The following is a 14,457-nucleotide window of genomic DNA, read 5'->3' as shown; positions in this document are numbered from 1 at the left end:
ATAACAAAACGCCACTGGAGCCAGTTTTCTTCGCCGCGTAACATCTCGATCTTTGCACTTGCTGATTCCATTTTAGCACTATCCCTTACTTTACTAAGCACAACACTTTAACAATTTATTCACTTTACGTTGCTGCCTTGCAAGTTACAGCTCTGGGCCCATAACCTGTTGAGGTTATTCGGTTTGTAATCAGAGAAAACTAGTGGATAAATTGTAAGGCAGAAAATATATTTAAATATAAGTGTAATTATAAATAAGAATACAATTTGAGCTGGTCCAGATCCGCACGCTAGCTGTGTTACCCAATAACTGAAAACCCCGAAGCCAACGTCGCCTGTCTACTGTTTATGGTCTGACTTCGTCGCAGTCTTTTGTCTACGCGCTGTCGATGGCTTCAGTGCTTGAGAAACTAAAAAGACCAGATGTAGAGTTTTCTTATAAGTGGTGACCACTTCAACAAAAAGTTATGAAATTTTGTCTCAATACACCCTTTACTTTCTTTACTAAACTACGCAGTTATTGCGTATAGCAAAAGATGACACCAAATACAAAATTCCAATCACTTGATCTCAGAGTTTAACTATGGTCGGTTGACTCGTATTACTATTTATTAAAATTGATTTCCTCAAAATCTAATATAATTTATCGAAATATAATTTTCCTAATCAAAATAATATATATGTCGGAGATGAAAGGACATCGGAGGCTTCCCTTTGGAACTTCGGGAAAATCCCTTAACACCGTAATCTAGATTTTATTATAGGCGTAATTAAACAATTGCCGTCATTCGATCCGATTGTATTTGTTCGAGATTTGTGATAATGAGCTTGGGCTCGAGGCGACAACCAGTCGCCGAACGTAACCGCGGTCACGGGTTTGTATAACAAAGGTATGGCACAATTCTATAGCTCTCCTTAAAAGAAATATTTGTGACGGCACGCGACAGTAAACATTCCAACGGTTTGTGTCCCGTGGCTCGCCACACGCAGACCCTATTCTTCGAGTAAGATGATTGCCAGATGTCGATGCGTCTCCGCAGTACATATTCAGCTAGCCTGAGGACCCGTTATGAATCTTAAGATTTAGTTGGCTAAAGTCCTTCGGACAGACAAACAATCTTTGTTCCAGCTACGGGAAGATAGGAGAGACCTATTTTTCAACGAACGGCGTCTCCCACTAGCAACTTTCCCTCGAGGGCGGCTAGCATCTTTTTCTAACCACCGATATGGAGATTGACCAATTAGCAGCAACGCCAATTTCCCTCACCTACTAAACGAAGGCTATCCTCGACGAATCCAAGGATCTCTTAGACACACCCCATCATAGTTTTCCTCTGCAGCATCATCGCGACGGAAGGTCATTCTCTCGTGAGGCCGTATTAGCGAATAACTTAGCGTCTGTACGCTCGGTGGATATTCTACGCTTTAACAAAGAGTCCGACTTAGATTTTGCGAGCATATTCATCTATCATCCCGTTGACCGCGGATTCGTTATTGAACCTAGGATCATTGTCATTAGTTTCTCGAGTACCTAATTACCGCGGTTACTTGTCCAATTCTATAATTATCGGAGTGACAATAGCATTTTACGTTATAACGGGCTTGTTCCGAATTTCAAAAAGGAGTGTACAACATTCGGCGTGCAAAATGGAATAGCGTTTAAACGTCGAGGTATCTCAAACGGGAACGAAATAACAGCGTTTCACATTACAAATCATTGAATGATAGGGTTTTGCGCACGATACGGCTCGTTTCAAGGATGAAGCAGGCGTGCTCAGCGTACGGCGTGTAAACTGGAGTAAATGATGCTGTTAAACGTCGAAATATCTCAAACGGGAACGAAATCACAGCGTTCCGTAGTCATCACATGATTCTGTAATCATTAAATTAATGCATTTTACGTTGTAACATACTTGTTCCGACTTTAAAACAGGTCTACACAGCATTCGGCATGCAAAATGAAGTGAGTAAGTTTAAACGAAGAGATATGTCAAACGGGAAGGAAATGACGGTTAGTTTTCTTCAAAATTGACGAAATCACCGCGATTTGCGAGCTCTTAGGCTTGTTCCGACGGTGAAACGTGCGTGCATTACATTCGACGTTGCTCCGCCAAGAACCAATCTTCGGAGATTTCTGCCAGAGTGATTTCTTTTTCGGCAATTTTGGCGATCGTACGGTGATCCGAGTCTACGGGGTTCCGCGAAAAGAAATCAACGTGAGCCATTCGTTTGCCTTCTCGACACGTAATGTCAAAGGTAAAAGTTTATGGGTAAGCCCACCACCTGTAAACCCTGTCATTTAAATGCACCTTATTGCTGGATGCCTTCAAGGAATTGCAATCAGTGACAACAAGGAATTCTCGTCCGTGTAGATAGTGACGGAAATGCTTGACGGCTTTTACGACTGCTAACGTTTCTAGTTCGTAGGAATGATATCTAGATTCCGTAGGGCTAGTCCTTTTACTGTAATACTCTACTACTCTCTTTTTACCTTCGACCTTGTGCATTAGGATAGCCCCGTATCCTTCTGAACTAGCGTTGGTGTGTAGCTCTATCGGGTAATTGAGGTCAAATATCATTAGCACCGGTTCATCGGTCAGAATAGAAATTACTTTTTGCCTTGTCTTTCCGTGTTTATCCGTCCAATTTATGTTCTTGTTACCGGAAGTGAGTGCATACAAGGGTTTCATTACTTGTGAGAATTTAGGAACGAATTTTCGGAAATAAGAAGCTAGACCGATGAACTGCCGAAGCTGTGTAACCGTCGTTGGTGCGGGTAAAGAGCTTAAGGCGTGTATTTTACCCGGGTTGGGGCGAACTTCTCCGTTACGAATTACATATCCCAAATAGCGTACCGAGGTCGTTAGAAAAGAACATTTTGAAAAGTTGAAAGAGAATCCGGCTTTTACAAGGGTATCTAATACGATGTTCAATCGTTCTTGGGCTTAATCTACCGAGTCAGCGATAATTAAGACGTCATCCAAGTAAACAACGACGTATGAATAAGCGAGGTCGCCTAAGGCTTTGAAAATGGCTCTCTGAAAGACGGCTGGTGCATTTTTCAAACCAAACGGCATCGTTACGTATTCGTGTTGACGTTCGTCGGGGGTGACGAACGCTGTATATTCAGTCGAGTTAGGGTGAATGGGAATCTGATGAAATCCGCTGGCCATGTCCAAGCTAATGAAGTATCTCGCACTCTGCAATCTCGCGATTTGATCAGCAATAAGGGGTAAGGGATACCGATCCGCGACCGTGTTTTTATTTAGCGCCCGGAAATCTACGCACAATCTGTCTGATTCGTCCTTCTTCTTCACGAATAACATGGGGCTCGCGAACGGCGAATTACTAGGTTTTACAATTTTTGCCCTAATCAGTTCACTTATTCGCTCGCGCACTATTTTCCGCTCTTCCTCGCTAAGTCTGTAAGGGCTTCTTTGTACGGTGACATTAGGGTCAATCAATCGAATTTCTGACTGGCCCGTACTTACACGACTCCGCGGGAAATCCGTAATAAATGACTCTTTGAATTTTTCGAGAACAGAAATCAATCGATCTTTGTCGTTACCATCTACATCAGTGTCGACCTCGTTAATGTTGACCGCATCGTCCGCGACTTTGCTACAGGCGTTAACCATTTTTGTCTTGCAAATATCGACGCTATTCCGTGTAATATTCACGTCATAACCTTGGCTCAAGATTTCACGACCTATCATGATATCGCATTTTAAGTAGCTATCAGCAAGGACATGACAAGTTATCTCCAATGTAAAACCGTTAATACATACAGTGGACAAGATCTGAGATGTACTGTTAACACAAGTATTTCCTATGCCTCGCACTACCACTACATCAGTCGTTCGTTTGCCAGAAAATTTCGAGGATGTAGATTCTTTAATAAATGAGCATTCGGCTCCGGAATCGAAACAAAATGGGAACGATACACCCAGATGACTTAAACTACCAGCTGGAGACTCCACCAGGCAGGAGTCCATTCGACGTTCGTTCTTGGAGCCGGATTTTCTGTTCTGCAGTAGCGGACAATCAGGTGCGATATGGCCCTCCGCACGACACTTGAAGCAAACCACCTTGGACGATGCGGCTGTTCGGCTGCTTTCCTGATGTCGTGTATCCTTCCGCTGTTCGCTACGCATCCTCTTGCGACACTCCATTATTTTGTGTCCGTGAGTACCACAGTAATGGCAGTATTGAGATAAATGTCATGTTGGTATGATCACTAGTTCCTACATCCAGCGTTGGTGCAAGTGCTTGACATTCTCTTCTGTTTTTCCCCGTCCGTCACGTCTTCTTTATTTGAGTATCCCGTGTGTTGTAAATGGCTGTACAATGTGGTGAAATACACAGCATATAAAATTAATCCGTATGAATCAATTGAATATCAAAACCCAAACCAATGTAATAACAGCTTTAAATAGCATCTGAAAAACGATAACATCGAAGAAAGCAACTTGCGATTAAATGAGTCGTATATCGAAAAATGCAGAGGTTTATTATAAATTAATATAAAAAGATTACCCTGTACATTTTTCAATGATTTTCTACGCAGTAATAGAATAATTCTGTATAATAATTTTCTCCGGTTTCGTTTGTAACATTTACATTCTTTTTCATTTCTACAGTTCAAAAATCTCGCTTTTCATTCCATTCGGAATTTTTTCCCGAAAGATGATATAAATATTTTCTCCCACATACTTAACGAAGGAAGGTTAGGGGTATTCTTGAACGTTTGCAACATTTCTTAAATTTTTTAACAGCTCTCCTAGGAAACATAATATATGATAGTTAACTAATTTTACCAAATATGCATTATGTACTTGTATGTGCAAATGAAATAATGTACATGCACTCAATTTAAAGAAATGGTGAAAAGTTATGAAATTTAGTCTAAGTACATCCTTTACTTTCTTTACTAAACTACGCAGTTATTGCGTATAGCAAAAGATGACACCAAATACAAAATTCCAATCACTTGATCTCAGTGTTTAACTATGGTCGGTTGACTCGTATTACTATTTATTAAAATTGATTTCCTCAAAATCTAATATAATTTATCGAAATATAATTTTCCTAATCAAAATAAGATATATGTCGGAGATGAAAGGACATCGGAGGCTTCCCTTTGGAAAATCCCTTAACACCGTAATCTAGATTCTATTATAGGCGTAATTAAACAATTGTCGTCATTCGATCCGATTGTATTTGTTCGAGCTTTGTGATAATGAGCTTGGGCTTGAGGCGAAAACCAGTCGCCGAACGTAGCCACGGTCACGGGATGGACGCTTTGTCTAACAAATGTATGAAGTAATTCTGTAGCTCTCCTTAAAAGAAATATTTGTGACGGCACGCGACAGTAATCATTCCAACGGTTTCTGTCCCGTGGCACGCCACACGCAGACCCTATTCCTCGAGTAAGATGATTGGCAGATGTCGATGCGTCTTCGCAGTACATGTTCGGATAGCCTAAGGGCCCGTTATAAATCTTAAGGTTTAGTTGGCTAAAGTCCTTCAGACAGACAAACAATCTTTGTCCCAGCTACGGGAAGATAGGAGAGACCTATTTTTCAACGAACGGCGTCTCCCACTAGCAACTTTCCCTCGAGGGCGGCAAGCATCTTTTTCTAACCACCGATATGGAGATTGACCAATTAGCAGCAACGCCAATTTCTCTCACCTTCTAAACGAAGGCTATCCTCGACGAATCCAAGGATCTGTTAGACACACCCCATCATAGTTTTCCTCTGCAGCATCATCGCGACGGAAAGTCATTCTCTCGTGAGAGTATTAGCAGTATGAGCGAGTTACTTAACGTCTGTACGCTCGGTGGATATTCTACGTTTTAACAAAGAGTCCGACTTAGATTTTGCGAGCATGTTCATCTATCATCCCGTTGACCGCGGATTCGTTATTGAACCCAGGATCATTGTCATTAGTTTCTCGAGTATCTAATTACCACGGTTACTTGTCCAATTCTATAATTATCGTATTTGCACTAGTCAATGTCTTCTCTATTGCATAACGGCAATGTGTAATCCGAAAGAAGATTCGTTTCACGCCCCTGTGTCAACTCTGTGCCCTGTGAAATACTGCCTTATTGCAGTTATGAGATTCTGCCTGAAATATTCAATTGAACGCATCTCAGTTTCTATGCCAGATACCTCGACAATTCAACGTTATACTCCTTATTTGCTGCCAAATGCAGAGCACAGCTGCCCGTTTTCCCCAAGTCAATTCTGTGTCCTGTCAAATCCAGCGTAATTGCAATTTTGCATATTTATGCTTAAGTATTCAATTAAATGTATCTCCGTTGCTATTGGTGGTTTGTCGGCAATTCGATGCGCGTTATTCTAAACATTTCCTGCCTAACACCTGCGCACGCACTCCTGTGTTCGTTATGTCACCCCTGGACGGGGAGAAATCAACCGAAGTTGCCGTTTTGCAATATTTAGGCTTAAGTATTCAATTAGACCTATCTCCGCTGCTATTGTTGATATGTCGATAATTCGGTTCGCGATATACCCAACATTTCCTGCCAAATACAGTGCACATCAACAGGTTTGCGCAGTGTCAACTGTGTATCCTGCCAAATTCAGTGTACTTGCAGTTTTACATATTTAGGATGCAGCATTCAATTAAAGGTATATCCGCTACTGCTGGTGGTATGACGACAATTCGGTGCGCGTTGTACTCCTCATTCACTGCCAAATACAGAGCCCTTCGGCCGGTTTACGTTATGTCAACTCTGTGTCCTGCCAAATCCTTGGTAATTGCAGTTTAGCACATATAGGCTTCAGTATTCAATTAAACGTATCTCCGCTCCTATTGGTGGTATGTCGACAATTCGATGCTCGTTATACTCCTCACTTGCTGCCAAATGCAGCGCACGTGCTCCTGTTTACGCTATGTCAACTATGTTCAATGTCAAATCCAATGATATTACAGATCTGCCTATTCAGGCTTGAATATTCATTTGAATGTATCTCGGCTGCTATTGCTGATATCACGGCAATTCGATGCGCATTCTACTCCAAATTTGCTCCCAAATACAGCGCGGATCAGCCGGTTTTCGCTATGTCAACCCTGTTCCGTGCCAAATCCTTTGTATTTCCAGGTTTGCATATTTATGCTTATGTATTCAATAAAATGTATCTCCGGTGCTATTGGAGATATGTCGACAATTCGGAGCGCGTTACATGCCACATTTGCTGCCAAATACGGCGCTCATCAACCGGTTATGTTAAATACAACAACATGTTAAATACATTGTAATTACTGTTTTCAGCCTGTTCAGATTCTGCCTGAAGTATTCGATTGAACGTATCTCAGTTTCCATTCCAGATATCTCGACAATTCGATGCGCGTTATGCTCAACATTTGCTGCCCAATACAGCGCACCTACTCCCGTTTACATTATATCAACTCGGGTCGGGGTCAAATCCAATGTTCTTGCAGTACTGCATATTCAGGCTTCAATATTCAGTTGAACGTATCTCCGCTGCTATTGGTGATATGTCGACAATTCGATGCGCGTTATATTCCACATTTGCAGCCAAATATAGCGCACATCAGCCGGTATTCTCTATGTCAACTCCAGGCCCTGACATCTCCAGCGACATTATATACATCACAATACTATATTATATGTCGGAGATGAAAGAACATCGGGATTATCCGGCTGGAATGTTGGGAAAACCCCCAATACCCTAGTCCAGACATTTACTATAGCTACACTTAAGTAATAAAAGTAAGAAATAGTTCTAATGTTTCAATCTGGCCTTTATGACGATGGGTTCGGGCTCGAAGTGACATAGCGGGTCACTAGACTTAGCCACGATCACGGGAGGGCGTGTACCTGACAAAGTTATGGAATGATTATATGGCCCTCATTAAGAACAAAGATTGACCCGCGAAGTGGGGACAGGAGTATATAAGAGCGGTTTCATTTGGATCGAGAGCTAGAGAAGTAGAGAGTTAGTTAGTCATTGTACGAATTACTGATTGAGTTACTCGAATCGTGTATTACGTTGATACACGTCCTCCCGTGGACAGTGGATTCGTTATCGGACCTGAATCCGTGGTTACTATCATCTCGACCATCCTATCGCCGCTATAACTCATAGCCCTTTGTAGTGTCCGCATTTGTACCAATAAACCTTAGCTACATCCGTTATGATAATGTGAGTAAATGTTCATCGAACGCCCATAATTCCAATCCTTCTCCGACATATATATAGCAGATACTGTCTTAAATATTGAATTGAACGTATCGCAGCTGGTATTGTTGATATGTGGGCAATTGGATGCACATTACACACCACAATTGCAGCCGAATGCAGCGCCCATCAGCCGGTTTGCGCTATGTCAACTCAGTGCCCTGCCAAATAAAGCGTTAATGCAGGATTGTAGATTCTGTCTTAAGTATTCAGTTGAACGTTTCTCAGTTTCTATTCCGGATACCTCGGCTGTTCGATGTGCGTTATACTCCACGTTTGCTGCCAAATACAGCGCACATCGTTTGGTTTGCGCTACGCAAACTCTGGGCCCTGTCAAATACAGCGTTGTTGCAGTTTTGGAGATTCTGCCTGAAATATTCAATTGAACATATCTCAGTTTCTATTCCAGGTACCTAGACAATTCGATGAGCGTTATACTCCATATTTGCTGCCAAATACAGCGCTCGTCAGCCGGTTTTTGCTATGTCATCTCTGTGACCTGTCAAATACAGCGTAATTGCCGTATTGGAGATTCCACCATAAATATTCAATTGAACGTATCTCCGCTGCTATTGGTGCCATATCGATAATCCGATGCGCGTTATACTCCTCATTTGCTGCCAAATACAGCGCACCTGCTCCTGTTTGCATTATGCCAACTCGAGTCGAGGTCAAGTCCAATTATTACAGTACTGCGTATTCAGAATTCAATTTTCCATTGAACTATTTTCCAATTGTCGAGATATCTGGAATAAAAACTGAGATACGGTCAATTGAATACTTAAGCATAAATGTACAAAACTGCAATTACAAAGGTTTTGGCACGGACCAGGGTTGACATAGGAAAAACCGGCTGATGCGCGCTGTATTTGGCAACAAATGTGGAGTAGAAAGCGGATTAGATTCTCGACATATCTCCAATGGAAACGGAGATGGAAACGTTCAATAGAATATTGAAGCCTGAATATGCAGAACTAAAATAACATTGGATTTGACGACAGCTCGAGTTGATATAATATAGACATCAGCAGGTGCGCTTTATTTGGCAGCATATGTGGAGTATCACGCTCATCGAATTGTCGACATGTCAGCAATAGCAGCCGAGATACATTCAAATGAATGTTCAAGCCCGAATACGCAGAACTGCAAAGGCATTGAATCTGTCCTCGTCACGAGTTCACATAATGTAAACAGGAATGGTTGATCTGTATTTGGCAGAAAATCTGGAGTATAACGCGCATTGAATTGTCGACATACCACCAATAGCAGCGGAGATACGTTTCATTGAATACTGAAGCCTACATATGCTAAACTGCAATTACCATTTACTTGGCAGGAACCAGGGTTGACATTGCGCAAACCGGTTCATGTGCGCTGTATTTGGTAGCAAATGTGGAGTATAACGCGCATCGAATCGTCGAGATTTCTGGAATACAAACTGAGATACATTCAATTGAATATTTCAGACAGAATCTCCATAAGTGCAATTACGCAGATTTTGACAGGACCCAGAGTTTGCATAGCGCAAACTGAACGATGGGCGCTGTATTTGGCAGCAAATTTGGGGTTTAACTCGCATCGAATTGTCGAGATATCAAATATACCAGTGTAGACACTTTCAACTGAGTATTGAATCCTGAATATGTAGTACTGCAATAACATTGGACTTGACCTCGACCCGAGTTGACAAAATGTAAACAGGAGCGGGTGCACTGTATTTCGAGCAAATGTGGAGTATAACGCGCATCAATCTGCCGACATATCTGCCATGGAAACGGAGAAACTTTCAATTGAATATGTAAGACAGAATCTGCAAAATTGCAATTACAATGAGCTTGGTCTCAGCGGTGGCCTGTGGTGACGCAGCGCCAACCGGCTGATGGGTTCTGCATCCAGGAGCAAGGTGGTGTATAACGCGTATCGAGTGATCGACATATCAACAGTAGCTGCGGAGATACGTTCAATTGAATATTGATGTCCGTATATGCAGAACTGTAATAACATTGGACTTGGCCTCGACCAGAGTTAACATAGTGTAAACAGGAGTACGTGCGCTGTACTAGGCGGCAAGTGTGGACTGTATCGTGCATCGAATTTTCGACATATCACCAATAGCAACAGAGATACGTTCAATTGAATATTTAAGACAGTATCTGCTATACAGTAACTACGCTGGATATGTCATGGCCCGAAGCTGTCATAGAATTGCTGGCTGATGTGCACTGTATGAGGCAGGAAATGTGGGGTATAACGCGCATCGAATTTTCGACATGTCTCCAATGAAAACAGAGATACCGTCAATTGAATATTTCCTGCAGAATCTCCAAAACGGCAGTAACGCTGGATTTGACAGGACACACAGAAGACATTGCGCATACCAGTTGATGTGCGCTGTATTTGACAGCAAATGTGAGGTATAACGCGCATCGAATTGTCGCGACATCTGGAATCGAAACTGAGATGCGCTCAATTGAATATTTAATACAGAATGTGCAGTACTGCAATAACATTGGATTTGACCTCGACCCGAGTTGACATAATGTAAACAGGAGCAGGTGCGCTGTATTTGGCAGCAAATGTGGAATCTAGCGCGAATCGAATTGTCGACATACCACCAACAGCAGATGTTTAACGAACAGTAGTTTACTAAAAAACAATTTAACAGAAGAGTCAACAAATAACAATTAACAGATACGATTAACAAATAACTATTAACGATTAACAACTAACAATTGACACCGAGAATTCAATCGAATCTGTTCAGTCGAATCTGCAGTTACAATGAATTTGACGGGGGACTGAGGTGACATAGCGCATACCGGCTGATGGGCCCTGCATCCAGCAGCAAATGTGCGGTATAATGCGCATCGAGTTGTCAACACAACTCCAATGGAAACGCAGATACGTTCAATTGAATATTTCCGGCAGAATCTCCAAAACGGCATTTATGCTGGATTTGACAGGACACACAGAAGACATTGCGCATACCAGTTGATGTGCGCTGTATTTGGCAGCAAATGTGGAGCAGAACGCGCATCGAATTGTCCAGATATCACCAATAGCAGTGTCGAAACGTTCAATGGAATGTTGAATCCTGAATATTCAGTACTGCAACAACATTGTATTCGACCTCGAGCCGAGTTGAAATAATGTAAACCGTTGCAGGTGCGCTGTACTTGGCAGCAGATATGGAGTATAACGCCCATCGAATTGTCGAGATGTCTGGTATAGAATCTGAGTTACGCTCAATTGAATATTAAAGACCGAATCTGCAAAACTGCAACAACGCTGTATTTGACAAGGCCCAGATTGGACATAGCGTAAACTGCATGATGGGCGATGTATTTGGCAGCGAGTGAGGAGTATAACGTGCATGGAATTGTCGACATATCACCAACAGCAGCTGCGATACGTTTAATTGAATACTGCAGCCTACATATGCAAAACTGCAATTACCAAGGATTTGGGAGGAACCCGGGTAGACATAATGTAAACAAGAGCAGGTGCCCTGTACTTGGCAGCAAATGTGGAGTATAACGCGCATCGAAATGTCGACATATCACCAATAGCATCGGAAATACGTCCAAATGGATTTTGAAGCCTAAATATGCAAAACTGCAATTTCGGTGGATATGGCAGGGATCAGAGTTGACATAGCGCAATCAGGCTGATGGGCCTTTTTTTATACGCGAGGAGGGGAAAATGCTGTTACGCATACCCAGAGACCTCTTCTCCGGGTTATGTAGTACTCGGCAGATATCATGCCATACCTACTAGAAACCCCTCCTCATTCACCCTCTGCTACGGTACTCGAGGCACCAACCCGGTACAGTCATTCGATATTACTTCGGGTTGGCCTCTGCACAACTTATCCAATCCTTTATCTTCTCTCCTCGACTCTGGTCCCTCCTCTCATTCTTCCTTCCCTTCTTCTCCTAACCTCCATCTTCCTTTCTTTAAAAAGCCGACATTTCATCGCCTTTGTGCAAAAATTATAAAATCTTATCCACAGCCGCTCCTCCGCGGCCATCTTCTCGACGACCCGGTTCTCCAATTTAAAATCTTCACCGATCTCGGCCTCCAACTCCATTCTCGCCTCCGTCCATTTGAGGACACCAGAAAAGCACATGCTCGGCGTTATCCAACACCGCACCACAATCCCAACAGCTGGTATGCGACTCTTTGCCGATCCTCTGACGGTACCAGTTAAAGATACCGTGTCCCGTAAGGATCTGCCTCACATGGTAGTTGATCTTCCTCTTTCTTTTGTAGAAGATCAACGGATCTTTTACCGATCTCGTAGTCCAATTGTAGGGGTTGTGGAACGCAGACTCCAATCTCCATATTTCCTCTACCTCCGTCTCCAAATCTTTCATTTCCTCTTGCCCAGCATGTGCCATTTCTTCAGAGCTCTCGTTGATCCGCCTCTTCACTCCATACTGCTTCCACCGCAACCATGCCTTGATGTAAATCGGCATGCTACCGGTAAGCACACACAGATCCCCATGTGCCACCGTACGATAGGCGGTAGACGTCCGGATCAACGCCGCCCTTTGCGCCCTTCTCATGATCGTCCTATTTGTTTCTCTTCCCAGGGAGGAGGCCCATATTGGTGCGCCATATAGAACCACCGACTCCCAGACACCATAATACAGCCTCCTGACTAAATCGTTAGGCTCGCCGACGTTTGGGAGTAGGCTCCGTACGGCGCCCAAGAACCGTTCCGCCTTATCACAAATTGCTTTAAGGTGGGGAGAGAACCCCCTAGCACTATCCAACACTACCCCTACGTACTTCACAACACGGCAAGTGGAAATCCCCCCCAAGCACGTCAAAGTTAAAAATCTTCGGTATCCACTTCCTTGTTAAGAGGATAACCTCCGTCTTCTCCCTGGCCAGGTGCAATCCAGCCTCGCAGCACCACATGGTCGCCAATTCATTAATGTCGTGGGACCCTCTGACCTTGAGTAGAACTGCCAGATCGTCGGCGAAAGCTACTGCTTCGGTATCCTTCTCCCGTTCCAGCGCCTCCAGCACTCCGTCATACACGAGATTCCACAGTAACGGTCCTAAGACCGACCCCTGCGGAATCCCCGCGTAGACGTTCCTCCTTACGATACCGTCACGACAGTGTACCAGTATTCTTCTCTCAGGCAGATAGTCCGCTAACAACTCCTGTAGCCGTCCCGATAGCCGTCTCCTTCGAATCCCCTCTATTATCCTCTCCCACCTTAGGATGTTGAAGGCGTTCTTCATATCAAGGGCGACCAGAACGCACACCAGGCCCTTCCTTCTGCACTCGTTCAGCAACTGCGACCTCTCCAGGGCTTCAAGAGTCCCCCTCCTACTCTTGAAGCCATACTGGTCCCTATGGAATGGATTCTGACTAACGCTCCTCTCGATGAGCATTTTCAGCGTGTGCTCCCACACCATGCTCAACGCCGGCAGTACGTTAATCGGCCTATACGCCGATGACGTTGTCGGGTCTCCAATTGGCTTGGGTATGAGGATTACCCTAGCCACCTTCCATACCGCCGGTATTCTTTCTCTATTATTAATACTGTTGAGCACGTCCAGGAGAACCCTCGTTCTTTGCTCCGTCACTATCCTAACAATATCAACAGGGATCCCCTCCACACCAACTGCCTTCATTGGGTCACACTTTCCGACGGCTATCTTTAGATCTTCTTCCGAGATCTCCAATCTTTCTTCTCCGTCGGGTGCCCCAGAAGGGATTCGTAGTTCTTCCTGCATCCTCAGTCGCGGTTAATGCCTGGTGACAAAGAGGTCTTCTAGAATACCCTCCACCCTATCTCTAACCAAGGGCTCCATTGGCGCCGACCGCATCATTTTCTTACTCACTACACGATACGGCCTGCCCCATGGATCCTGATCTAAGGTGGCGCAGAACAACTTCCAACTCCCCTCCTTGCTACGCTCGATCGCCCTTTTCAATCGCCTCCTAGCATCCTTGAATTCGGCCACCTGGACCGCGGCATCATCCTTGCGGGCCACCGCTCGCTGGGCTCTTCTTCTAGCTCTTAGCGTTTCTCTTCTTAACGTGGAGATCTCATCACTCCACCAATAATTTTGTCGCTACTTTTCGCCCTTGCCAGGTACCTCCTCTTCAAGTCCACGGCACGCGTATGCTCCAGACTCCTCTGTAGTCGCTCGCCGCATGCCGTCTCGTCAAATTTAAGCCCATTTCCGTTATAAACTCCGTCAAA

This window comes from Bombus flavifrons, unplaced genomic scaffold, assembly GCF_040668555.2.
Source record: "Bombus flavifrons isolate JBK064 unplaced genomic scaffold, iyBomFlav1_principal scaffold0028, whole genome shotgun sequence".
NCBI lineage: Eukaryota > Metazoa > Arthropoda > Insecta > Hymenoptera > Apidae > Bombus > Bombus flavifrons.
Note: the sequence above shows the minus strand (reverse complement) of the source record.